The sequence below is a fragment of the Thermobia domestica genome, chromosome 15 (assembly GCF_964235325.1).
Source record: "Thermobia domestica chromosome 15, izTheDome1.hap1.1, whole genome shotgun sequence".
Taxonomy (NCBI): domain Eukaryota; kingdom Metazoa; phylum Arthropoda; class Insecta; order Zygentoma; family Lepismatidae; genus Thermobia; species Thermobia domestica.
In genome coordinates, this window is record NC_137468.1 from 87,392,604 (window position 1) to 87,405,680 (window position 13,077).

General features: G+C 34.3%; 1 protein-coding gene across 1 annotated transcript in view; it reads right to left on the bottom strand.

The window, feature by feature from the left end:
* Window positions 1-13,077, bottom strand: part of LOC145671124 (trehalose transporter 1-like protein) — an 88,937-nt gene that overhangs the window by 2,086 nt on the left and 73,774 nt on the right. The window lies entirely within an intron of this gene.

The following is a 13,077-nucleotide window of genomic DNA, read 5'->3' on the forward strand; positions in this document are numbered from 1 at the left end:
CAAAGTAACAATGGAAGTTTCTTTCACCAGAATACGAAATAGAACAGTATGATGAAAATTAGAAATTGCTTGGATTGCTTTACTTGTACAAATATTAATTTAGAAGACTGTTAAGAAATGTTAGTAAAAAATAATTAATATTCATAGCAATACACGTGTATGAACAATAATATTCATGTTATGGCAATTTTTATAAAAGTTTAACTGTATAAAACGCTGGTATCAGTTGCTTTCCTTCTGCTGGGAAATTCGAAATGAATTTTTTTAAAAAAAAACGAAAATCTAAGTAAAAGCTATACAAAGTGAGGCAGGTAGGTAGCGAAAATCTTTTCATTACTTCCATATATTGAGGTGAAACGACGTCTAGCGATCTCAGGCTATTTTGTTAATCGTGATAAAATAAGGGTGGGGATTGAAAAGAAAACTAAAGGTATGACGAGGTAATTAATGTTTATGTATAGAAGGAAAGCTAGTTACAGTCATAGGTTGTTGATTTGTTTGTCTTGCTCGTGTATACTAGGAGAACGTCACCAGGGTCTTTTCCTTGAGATCTGGAATGAAAAAAAAAGCCTGTATTGCGTCTTTCAAAAAGTTTTTTTTAAAGTTTTATCATTGCTTGCACGAGTAGTAATCAGATAGTCGTTATCCTAATCATGTTAGAGATGAGTTAGGGATCTGCAAATTGGTCCACGGACTGGTACTTCTCTACATACTGCTTTTTATTTCTCACATCTATGGACGAGCCTGTTAACATAATCTAAATATAAGTCTGCGGAATTGAAGCTAACCAGGTTTCCACCACATTAATGCCTTCATCATGATTCGCAAAAACCCCCATGCAGCAAATGTTCCTTCATATTTGGGGAGAGGATGTAATCGAACATAGCCAAATCGGGTGGATATAGTGATTGAGCAAAAGGTTCGTAGGCACGTTGGTGCACAAAAGTAGTGTTTCTGATGCTCAGAGTGCCAATGCATTGTCCGCCAACAGCAGCATATCTTTAGAGAGCAAACCAGATCTTATTACACCGATAACATTCCGAACCCCTTGCAATACATTTGTTGTAATATATTCCTACGATTGTAAACTCTTCAAGATGATATCTTTATAGTCCTAAAACATGGACATCATATTGTGGGTTAATTGTTGCACTTTATCCTTTTGAAGGTGGAGAACGAGATATGTTTTCATGTTTTATTCATTTCTTTAGTTTCAGTGTTGCATAGTTACGCCACGCATTCAGCCATAAGTACCCAACAGCATCCTCATTCCTGTGGTATAGGGTTCAAAATGTCAAAATGTCCTTGTACACATTAGTACAATGTTTTTGAAAATGTCAACAATCAGGAAACCCATTTTGATCATATGTAGAATGTGATGTAGAACAGCTGTGTAAACGGATCTACTACTAATGTTCGCCTGCTTAACTGAACAATTAATAGTCACACGTCTATCTTCAAGCACTAGTTGCTCAACTTTTGTCACCACCTGTAGCCTTGAAGAACGATCTGTCTTGAGCCTATAGCCATTGAAGGACGACCTTCACTTGTATTATCCTGTAGAATTGTGCGACCACATTTGAACTATTTCTTCCAGCGTTTCACTGTGTCATAAGATGGACATTCCTCAACATGTTGGCACGGTCGACACGGTAAGAGTCTGTCTCGTACATATTAGCTTGGGTGTAGAAGTTTGAAGAGACTAGTGGTCTGTTGGATGTGAAACATCGAGTTCCGAGAACAGTGCAAACTCCTGAGAACATGGAGAGACCAACATTAAAGTTTCATCTAAAGAAAACGCTGCACTTGTGGCACAGATTTAGTTTCGTAATAACTACGATCTGAGGTAACACGACGTTCAACTTCAATTCTCCATTGCAACTGATCATATAATGTAAGCTTCTTTCCTCTCTCGGTTACTATATCTGCGCAATTGTGTCAGTCGGCTCGGCACCACCCTGAGTGTTGGTTATTCCTTTTGGAGTTTACGCTAAAGACGAATATGATAACCATGTATTCATGAAGGAATTCTGTGGAAATCGAGGTGGGAAAGGAAAACAAATTACTAGTTTCAGGTACCTAGTTATTTTTAATACAGTAATTAATATCTGAAATGTGTAATAGAAGTAAAAGCAAGAATAGGAAGCTGAAAAAAAACTTTATAAATAAGGTAAATGTATTGTGGAGATATAATTTTTAAAAAAGAATATAAAAATCAATAATTTATAATCTTTAAAATCCTAAAAAAACTGTTTCTTTACTTTTGTTATTAACGTTACAGTGTTTCCTCTATCTACATTCAGGCAGAAGCAAACAATATACGACATTGTCTACAAAGTAAACTATGTTAGTGATGTCAAGCGTTAAATTATATAACGCTTACAAACAAATTTCTCTCTCTCTCTCTCTCAATCTAACCATTTTCTGTTAACTACAAATATTTTAAAATTAAACGCCAAAAAAAAGTTTTTCATGTTTACAAAAACACAACAAAACTACTTTATTTCATTGCATATTTTAAAATTTTCTAGTCTCAGGCGACTAGTCTCTAGCAACACGTCTAGCTAGTAGTGGACTTAACACCCAAACCTTTGAAGATAAACAGCCAAGTCCGCAAAGTTAGTTGTAAATTTAACATATCTTTCAAAAATATTTCAATTTCCATTTAATCAAACTTTAAGTTACACTAAAATGCAGTAATTTAAGTAAACTTTATGTCACTACAAATTCATCAGCAGCTAAGTTAAATCGTTGTCAGGCTTAAGAAAAAACAGCTTCTCAATAACCCTTCCCGTGGATCGAATAACCCGTGGATCGAATCTCCTTCCGGGAGGCATTTTTTCTTACTTTAAATTCTTGATTCTTACTTCTTACTACTTTTCTTACTTACTTTAGAATTTGGTGGCGATAACACACGTTTTATATCTTCAGACATTTAATACTCGGATGTTTAAATACTTGGACTATCAAATCTTCAGGAATAATAATAATTAAGTACAAGATTAAAAGCTAGGCGCTAATTGTTGCTCAGGTCCTACCATTACAAGCAGAAACGTGACATTTGGCAAGAATATTTCGGTTTTGTTTAATGTTGCCCACGAGAAGAGAAATTTCTCATCTCGTTTCTAAAACAAACAAACAAACAAACAAACAAAAAGAGAATTAACGTTTAACATTCGAGACGGGACAAGGCTAACTCAAATTATCGTCTCGCTTTGGAGATAAGAATCGAGACGAGATGAAAAGTATCGTAAACATTTCTCGTCTTGTCTTGATTCTCTGGGCTGTTTTCTTACTTTGTACTTCAGAGCTCATTAAATTATGGTCTGTGTAGGTATTTTTGTAGCAAAGCTTTTATAATTACCTCTTCATATCCCAAAAATTAGTTTATTACATGCCTTACTGTTGAGCGATATTCAGTTATTTTTACTAGTTATTTACCTTAAAACATACAGTAACATACTTTCTACATTATTATTACTGAATATTTGAGACCTCAATATTACGTCCTATTAAAATTCAAATAAGCATACTAAAGTTAAGAAAAATGAAAATTGAAAAATGAAATTGAAGTTAAAAAAAATGAAATTTTCTTTAAAACATACAGTAAAATACTTTCTACATTATTATTACTGAATATTTAAGACCTCAATATTACGTCCTATTAAAATGCAAATAAGCATACTGAAGTTAAGAAAAATGAAAATAAATTTTTTGGACCCTCTAAAGGACGAATTGATTTATAAGAGATACTTTGGAAGGAAAAGAAGGGGAAAAAGGTGTTAGTTCCTGGACAATACGAAAATCGAACTTTCGGATGCCTTAAAAGAAACTAAGTAGGATTTGGCTTCATCACGATACATAGTAACGCCCCTTTTTTTGGGCAAAAGACTTTAGATTAGGTATGCGTTATATTGATATTTTTAATAAAATATACATACAAATATAAAAAGAATAGTTCCTCCTGTATTTACAAATTTTGGTTGAACAGATATATGGAACGTGTCCAAAATGGCGAACGAAAATATTATTATTATTTTCAGTAAGAGTGGAAGAAGTTAGAAACAATTCTACAATGAAACAATAATGTTTCAGGCACATTTATGACTCATATCTTACGTATTCATAAATTGTTTGCTAAACACGCTAGTTTTCAGAGAGTGCGAATCGAGATTGTAAATTGTGATGTCATGTTGTAAGTATTTCACCTGTGAAGGAAGTCGTTTCAACTATAACTTGTAAGAACGAGACAAATTGACTATTTTTCATGCTATTATACGTCAGAAATATTAACATTGTAAATTATAAAATATTTCTTAACTTCTTCGGCGGGAATCGAACCGCGGATCCCTAAATTACGAAACGAATGCTCAAGCCACTACCCTAAGACTGCTCTTTCAAGTAAGAGTCAAGAAACACTCTTGTATGTAGGAAATTGCAAACGTTTACGATTCCAATATTTTATTAACGATGAAACACTAATGATAAAATAAAATACTTTAGTCCAGAGAATTCAAATTTAAATAAAAATTACTTACAAACACGCAAGAACATAAAGGAGAAAGTGATCTTAAGAGTAATTCGAATCATTAACTGGAACATGGTGCCTCAGACCACTCTTTTTTCTCATTCACCGAAAGTATCTCCGTAATGTGTCTGTATTATATTCGATTATTCTCGTTTTACAGTTATTTCCAGTAACCTTGAACGACAGGGACAAGAACACGTATACATCGAGGACATTAAACATTTCAAAGGCTCTCCCATCGGGAATCGAAACTGAGACCCCGTTTACTAAATTATCTGATGGGTGGGGTGCCTGGTTCGTTCCCAAGGCAAGTAAGCTTGACACGGACAACATCGTGCTCGTGGGTTTCCTCGGGACACTCCCACTTTCTCATTCCATCAATTCGTCCGTCATAATTAACTTGGTTTGATCATAGTCTTCCTCAACCTAACAGGCATAATCGTGGTACATTAAACGTAAAGATTATATTTGCAAGCTGTTAAACCAAACCAAACCGAATCGAGAAACAGTTGTACTTTCTATTGCTTATTAACGTGTTTTCACAAAAAAATATATAGAAAAAAAAACATGGGGAATCGTAATTCCATTCAAAAGTTAAACAGCAGACTCATAATATCTTAAACTAAAACGAAACTATTACATATCATTTTGATCTTTCCCAAAATATATACGGATATTCTGAAAAGTGGCAACATAGTGTCGGTTTTCAAACAAACCTGAACCAAATTACGGTTCGTTTTCTGAAATAAACGGACACATTCTGTTTCAAGCTTAAACCGAACTCAATCCAGTTAACTGCCAGAGATGGCGTGGGTCAATGAAAACTTCTTTAGTGTGGTTACGTTAGTTTCTGGAAAGTTGTAAGTTACTTTTCTTCATTTCAAAACGTCTTTCGTATTTCTTTTATCATGATATAAGAAAATAATCTTCGGCATATTTATATTAATAACCTGAGTTTTAGAAGATTGGTTTAGAAGTTTGTTTCTTCTTCACACGAAACTACAGATATGACAGATTTAATTCTCATACTCTGCATTTGTTTCAAAGCAGTCGCCATTACGTGGTCGAAGACATGTCCGCTACGATACAATGCATTGCATTTAGCTAGCTAAAATAGTTAGGAATCACAATCACAGTACGGAGAGAAATGAAGAAAGTTAGTCAGATGAATAAAAAGTTATGAGAAAGTGTGAACAAATAGTTGTAAATGAAGAGGAAAGAAACTACTTAGGAAATAATTTTACGAAAAAAATTGTGTTATTACAAATGTAATAGAAATATATGATATAACATTAAAGATGAAGAGAAAAACTTGCAATTAATGTATGAAATTAAAGAGGTGAATTCTTAGGTGGAACAAAGAGATCGTAAGTCAAAGTAAACAAATTCTGAACTAAACTCGTTTTAGCAATGCATAGCGCAGTAATATCTGTCAAGTAGGTTTGAGAAACAGGTCTTATTGGGGGCACCCATCCTTTATTCAATATCATTCACTTTACATAACAAAGAGAAACGAAGAGCCTGAGACCTATTCTTTCTGATAGAATTATCCAGAGTCCGATTTCATAACTTCAAAGTAAAGAATATATTGCACTGCTTGTCGTCTTTTCTTTAGAATACCTACTAACGTGAGGCATTCTAAGGAGTCACAAGTGAATATTGCTATTGGTGCGTTGTGTTCAGAAGTTACGTTCACGCTTAGGATTACGATTAATTGGCTAGAACCTTAACTGGTGCTTCTGATTACACGTCAACATTTTGGTATATTCCTTCATAAACAGGAAAACAAAGTAAATATTTTAATCATAAAGACCAGTATAACAGAAATTAGATATTTTCCAAGAAAACCGTTTTATGTACACGAAAGTGCAGATCACTTTTTTTTTTTTAAAGGGTTCAATAATATTGATCTGGAAGCTTGATAATGTTGGGTTTTTCGTAGTAATTCAACACGGTGGTTACGAAGGACAGGAAGATAGTATACGAATAATGACTGGAGCTTGAAACGGTATAGTTAATGAGTGTACAGACGATCATACCAAATCAATCCTCACAGTATTTGTTGTTCCCCACTACACGATCTCACCTTCAACAGGCTGGATTAGAGTTCTACAGCACTGACCCTGGCACCTGGTAATACGGACATACACTAAACTGTGTGCCTGTATACCTGGTACTTCTAAACCTTAAGGTGAGTATACCTGTATTGTTAAAATAAGACGCCTCATATGCCTATATCTGCAAACGTATCCTGTTATATCGTTGTTTTTTTTATAATGGTTAATGAAAATGAAATGAAATCTTTAAGTCTTACATCCCATAATTATGCCGGCTAGGCTAAAGGAGACGGTGATGATGAACCCAGGCACATGGTGTTTGTCCACCACAAAACCCACTTTCTGAGAGCTGGGATCTAACCAAGGACTCCATGCACCAGAGGTGAATGCTCTACCACAGAGCCACCGCGGCCCTAATGGTTAAATGAATTTAGGTAGACACGGGAAAAAAAGTGTGACAGTTGACAAATTTTCACTTGCCAATAACTCGGGAACAAATGAATTAATTTGGGTCTTTTTGTTGCTCTCCTTAGAATAGTTATAACTTGATAACTTGCCAAAAGCAGTACTCTAATAGGTTAAATTGTTGTCGAGTTATTAGGAAAAGAAATTTTGTCAACTGAAGAATACTTTCTTTCGTGACTGTACCATAGATTTCTCAAGAAATTTAGCAACGTCAGTTTGAGAATGCGGATGCATAGGAGGTCCGTAGAGAGAACATGTGTGGTGCGAAGATGTTTCTAGTTGAATCGTAGAACATAATTTATGGCGAATAAATCATATCCACATAGTTTTCTCAGAACTCTTCTGATTCTTTCCACTAATTCTCCGATCATAATTCAATTGCATGTTTCATTTCATTTCATTTCTGAATATCAACCAAGATTTCATTTTTATTTCATTTTTACTAGAATAAGAATGAATTTGCAGCAACTGGTTAACAACCTTCACACTTTTGAGTATTTAAGATCTATAGTACGGAGTAGAAGATGCTGTACAAACGTTGCTTTACTAACAAACAAAGGAACATCGTGACCTTGCCTTGAAACGCAGGTTTGCGTGTTTCTGCTGAAAGAAGGCATGGTTGAATGAAAGAAACCCAGGATCAAAGATAGACATCTAACCTTGAATATAAACAGTAATTGATATTTAAAAAAAAAAAAAAACGAAAGAAGAAATTGCATAACTAAAAGAAAGAAAAGTCCTTAATCAATCAAAATTATAAGCGAATCGAAATGTAAGGTAATTCATCATGTTTCACTTGAAATAAGAAAAAGCGGTAATGTTGGAATTGTTTTATGCTATTACGCACTCACGCTGTGCTTATTGGTTTTATTTCACTTTTATTAAGCCATTACTTCATGATCGGTTATTACTGAACATTCATCGCGAATTCAAGGGATAACCTACAGATGTTTGTGAAACATCCTACAATCGCATCGCAATCATCATTGGTATTCACAACATATTCTAATGACAAATCGAATTTTACTGTGGGAGGTTATTTTCGCTATACAATCATACATCTATGTTTGGCTTTATATGACTGAAGAATGGCCTGACAGCCATCAGTTTCAATACAACTTTCATCAATGCCTTGATCGGAATGATAGCCAGTGTTTCTTTCAGAAAAAAAATCCGGGGGGGGGGACACTTAGTATTCGGAAGGGCACTGCTGGTACTATTCTATTTATTATTATATATAGACTTATTATTTTAGTCTTCTCCGGGGGGAAGCACTCTGAGCTCCGGGGGTGGGGGGTACCGCCCCACAAGAAACATATCTGGAAGAAACACTAATGATAACATGGCTGTAATCTACAAAGTAGTAATGTACTCGTATATAGTATGCAGTTTAGCAACTACGGTGTATTATTTGGAAATTGACAAAGAGGAAGTCATCAAATTCGTCTATAGCAAATTACTTGTAGGGAACTGAACACAGGAAACTAAACTAACGAGCACTGCAATAAAAGTAAAATCCAACCAATGAAGAGAAAGCTACAATACCGTGTCTGCGGGTTTTCTCAGGGTTCTCCCATTTCCTTTCACATTCTCATCCCGTCAATTCTTCCATAATCACTCACTCAATTTAGTTCATTTATCTTCCGTACATAAGCATGGGACGCAAAACTTTCAGATTTTTTAAAGATTGTTTCTAAATAAATAAATAAATAAAACAGTATTCTTGGAGATGATTGAATTGTGCAGATTTCCACTGAACTGCATTGCCTTTGGCAAGAAAGAAAAAAAAAAGCTTGACGCATCTAGTAATTACATCATGTAGAATTAATTGAGCATTCTCTGATATAGCATTTTTTTTCTCGTTATAAATGCCACTGTAATGGTTATTCAATCGGGAAAGACGTTCTTCCTCAAAGCATTGTATTAGAGTTATGATACTGCTTGCAGCTACTACAGAATGTCTCCTATTATAAACCAACTCGTTACGGCACATACTGGTAATGTGTAATGATGATAAGCTGGAGTGCTACAACAATAATTATTACTCAAGGTTGAAGCAAGACAATATAAATGTAAGGGAACGAATATACACGGTGAATCGTGATATTGTTGTGCATGTTGTCCTTATTGGTCGTATATACAAGAATACAAACTCATTTTTAAGCAGCTTTATAAAAACTCTGGGGCCTTATGCAGAGTTGTTTTCACGTCTGATTAAAGCCTTACTATGAGTTTGACTAACGGTATTCAGAGTCTTTGATTAGGACGTAGTAGTTGACGAAGTTAATCACATGTGACTAATTAATCTAGAGCAGAGGGTAATCTTTTAGCCACGGTTTAGGTTGTGCGACACAACATTTCGAATTTCGTATTTCATGTATTTTCACTTTTACAGACTACACATGCGCACATCTACCTTTCCGTAGTTGTCACATTTATTTTTCTCACTCGATGCATTGAGGTTATATTAGTTAATCATACCCAAATCAACTTTTTAGTTGTACTCAAAGTAGATTCTGAATACCAAAAAGTGGACCTTCCTTAGTAAATACCTAGAATGCCACTAACCAATTCATGACTAACCCTCGATTAACGAATTCTCTCTGAATACCGCCCTTGATGTTTACTCATTAACAGAAGAACAAGCCTTCCAGGTACTTATCCATTACTTCAATATTCCATTTTTTTTTCTTTTTGTATAACATATTTTCAGTGGTGGAGATATAGGATGGCCTAGGTGGGCCAGGTCTTCCTACTCGAAAACTTCCCTCCCGTGTCGACCCTTCGCAGTAGTGTCAATATTGTTACCAACTAAAATGTTGAAAAACGTAGTACAGAACTGGTCGATAAATACTTTGTGTTATCAACCATTCAAAACTATTTATTAATCCAATTACAACTTGTGCATTTATTATCCAATTAATGCAATTGAATAATCCTTAGAGTACCCAGTGACGTAGGAAGGGGGGCCCGGAGGGTCCGGGCCCTCCGCAAAGAGGTCCGACAATGTACTCCCATGCGCAAAAAAAATTGCGCGTATACTGTAACTCACGATTTTCCGCATTTATTCCTTTTTCCTTACGTTTATGGGTAAAATTGAGTTATTAGTATGTGGAGATAATAGAGAGCAATCCATCTAAGGAGATATTTCCAAAAAATATAATAAAATAATAAAAATATAAGCAAAAAACAAAATTATGCTCGGTTTTGTGTATACTGGCAGCGATGATTTCTAGGGATTTTTTCAGTAGCACAGCACGATTGCGGAGGGAATTCAGTAGGGGAGTCGAGGAGCTGGATAGTGGAGTAAAATGTTGCATTTATTGGTTAAAACCTAGTGTGTAGATTGCCTGCCAAATATAAATTAGCTTCTGTAACTAAGATATCGTACGAAAATATAGAATTAAACAGAAAAACTCTTATGTTAAGGTTCGAAGCGATACGCACCATGGTTATGAAGATTATTTCTTAAGAAAAAAAGAACAAACACAACGTAGCCTCTGTGGTTAGGTGGATAGACTAGCGGACTCGTAGTTATTTTATTACTTTGACACCACATCGAATCCCATACTATCCCATTTTCTTTTTTTATTTTTTCTTTTTCTTATTTTCTTTTTTTTTTACAAAACATTATAATTTTCATGTTAATAAGAACCGAAGCAATATACTAAGGACAACTTATTGATATCCAGGATTACAGTATTATTGGTAATAGCTATTGTTTTCAGTTCATGTTGTTGTATAGCTTCTCTCACCCTGTTTTCTTGGGAAAATAACAATTTTGTCTCCAACAAAATGTAAAGGATATATACGGACAGAAAAAGACATCTTAGTATCAAACGTGATTTATCGTGATGAAATGGACTAGTTTGCCATTATTTAAAAAAAAAAATTAAGTAAATTACTGAAGTTGACTTCCCTTTAGCTTTTAGCTAAAAAAATATTTTTTTCTTTATAAGACTATACTTTATGAGGCAAGGTGTGTGATCATACCCACAAATTTAGCTAGGGAGTGAAAGATAATCGTTTATACAAACATTTTACAGGTTAGGTGCGTGAAACGCCAATACACCATGGTCTCGCTTATCCGACCATCCTTTGTTACACATACCGTATGATCCGATATATCATTGCAGAAAGCACCAATCGGCAAAAAGAACTGCAAGTTGTGGTCTTAATCTATTTTTCATGCTCTGGAGTATATCGCCTAGCGCGCCCGTCTACACGTTGACTCATACATCTATCATTCAGTGCAGACACGTATCCAGATTTTCTATTCGAAGGGGGCCCAACGCGAATCCTCATAAGCACGTAATTCTAATATTCTAAAAATATCAATATCAATAATAATAATAATAATAATAATAATAATAATAATAATAATAATAATAATAATAATAATAATAATAATAATAATAATAATGCAACAGTTCTGTATTTCTCTTAAAGTTTTTCCTACTTTTCATTTATAAACCGGTTTACTTTGGAAACTGCATTATAGCACAAACAAAATGAAACATATTTTTGAGAGAAATGTAACTAAAGAAAACTGTCTGCTACGTATATCACATAACAAAAATAGCAAGAAGACATTGAGTGTATCGTTCTAATATATTAAAGTTAAAAACAGAACGGAAACAAAATGTTAATCCTATTTAATTCCTGTTCTTTAATTCCAAATGGTATAATGGCATTATGGTATGTTCTTAGAATTATAACAAGACAACAGCACATTGCCCAAAGTTTGGACACTGACTATTAGTAAACTGATATAAAAGAATCTCAAAAGGGTAAAAGCATGTTTATTAAAAAGTGCTTGAGTTTCGGAGGGGGAAAGCCCTCAGGCCCTCACGCTGGATACGTCCCTGATTCAGTGCAGTGCAATTATTTGTTATAAAACATTATTATTAGATGTGTAATATGTAAAATTATATCATAAGTTTTACTTTTAATAGGTCTTTTCTTAACACATCCATATTATCTAGCGTTCTGCCTGCCTGTTTATGTCGGATAAGCGAAATTCTACTGTATTTCCAAAGCTAGCATATACATGAACTAGAATTGTATTGTCCTAGAACAGACAATAGTGTGAAATGCTTATATTAAAAGGCTTTAATAAAAAATAAATAAATACTGTTTTGGTAGCGTGAGAACAAATTAAAAAAATTCAATACATTTCCTAGGTATTAGATTATCATCTTATTGTGTCGATATGTATTCTTTTTTTAAACATAGTTTTAAAAGTCATACCATTCTCAATATTCCTAAGGAAATCGAAAGAAAAACTCCTATGTGCCTCTTGTGGCAAAGCGGCTTAAGTGCGTGGTCTGAAACGTTAAGGTATAGATAGAGTACCCGTACTTCAAAAATGCACTAAATTACGATACTAAATTACGAGAATCTTTGAAATGCTTAAAATTGAAAGTGTTGAATACTAATTTACTTTTCTCCATTAGATAGAGTTGTTCAAGCATTACGTTATCACATTTTTATTCCTTTCACTAGACCTTCTTCCAAGGGCGCCGATTTCTCTGTAAATTTTTTTTGGGAGGGCATTCAAATGCAGACAATATATATTAGGATTTTAAGGCAAATTGCATTCAAATTATGCCAAATATTGTATATTCATAAATACAAAGGGGGCCTACATGAGCTTTGGGGGGCCCGGCCCCCTAGGATCGGCGCCCTTGCCTTCTTCCTAGTTAAGCAAACGTAAGCAGATGATTTACTCCCTTCCCCTGGTAAGCAAAATTGTTTTTGTTTCTCAAGATTTGTTGTGTTTCGTGAAATAACAGCAGGAATTTCCAGATTACTTAACCATCTAAATGAATGTTTTCACTTAGAGCCATCCCGTCGATTCGCTTTGCCTAGGACTAAAATAAATTAAGGGTCAATAATGAAAGAGACATGTGGATCGACGATCTTTCTTTGTTCGAACTTTGATTTTTTCAAATCCATGATGGGAAATTATATTATGTGTACAATTTTCGAAATTAATAGTATACAATCGTAAAAATATCTTACAAA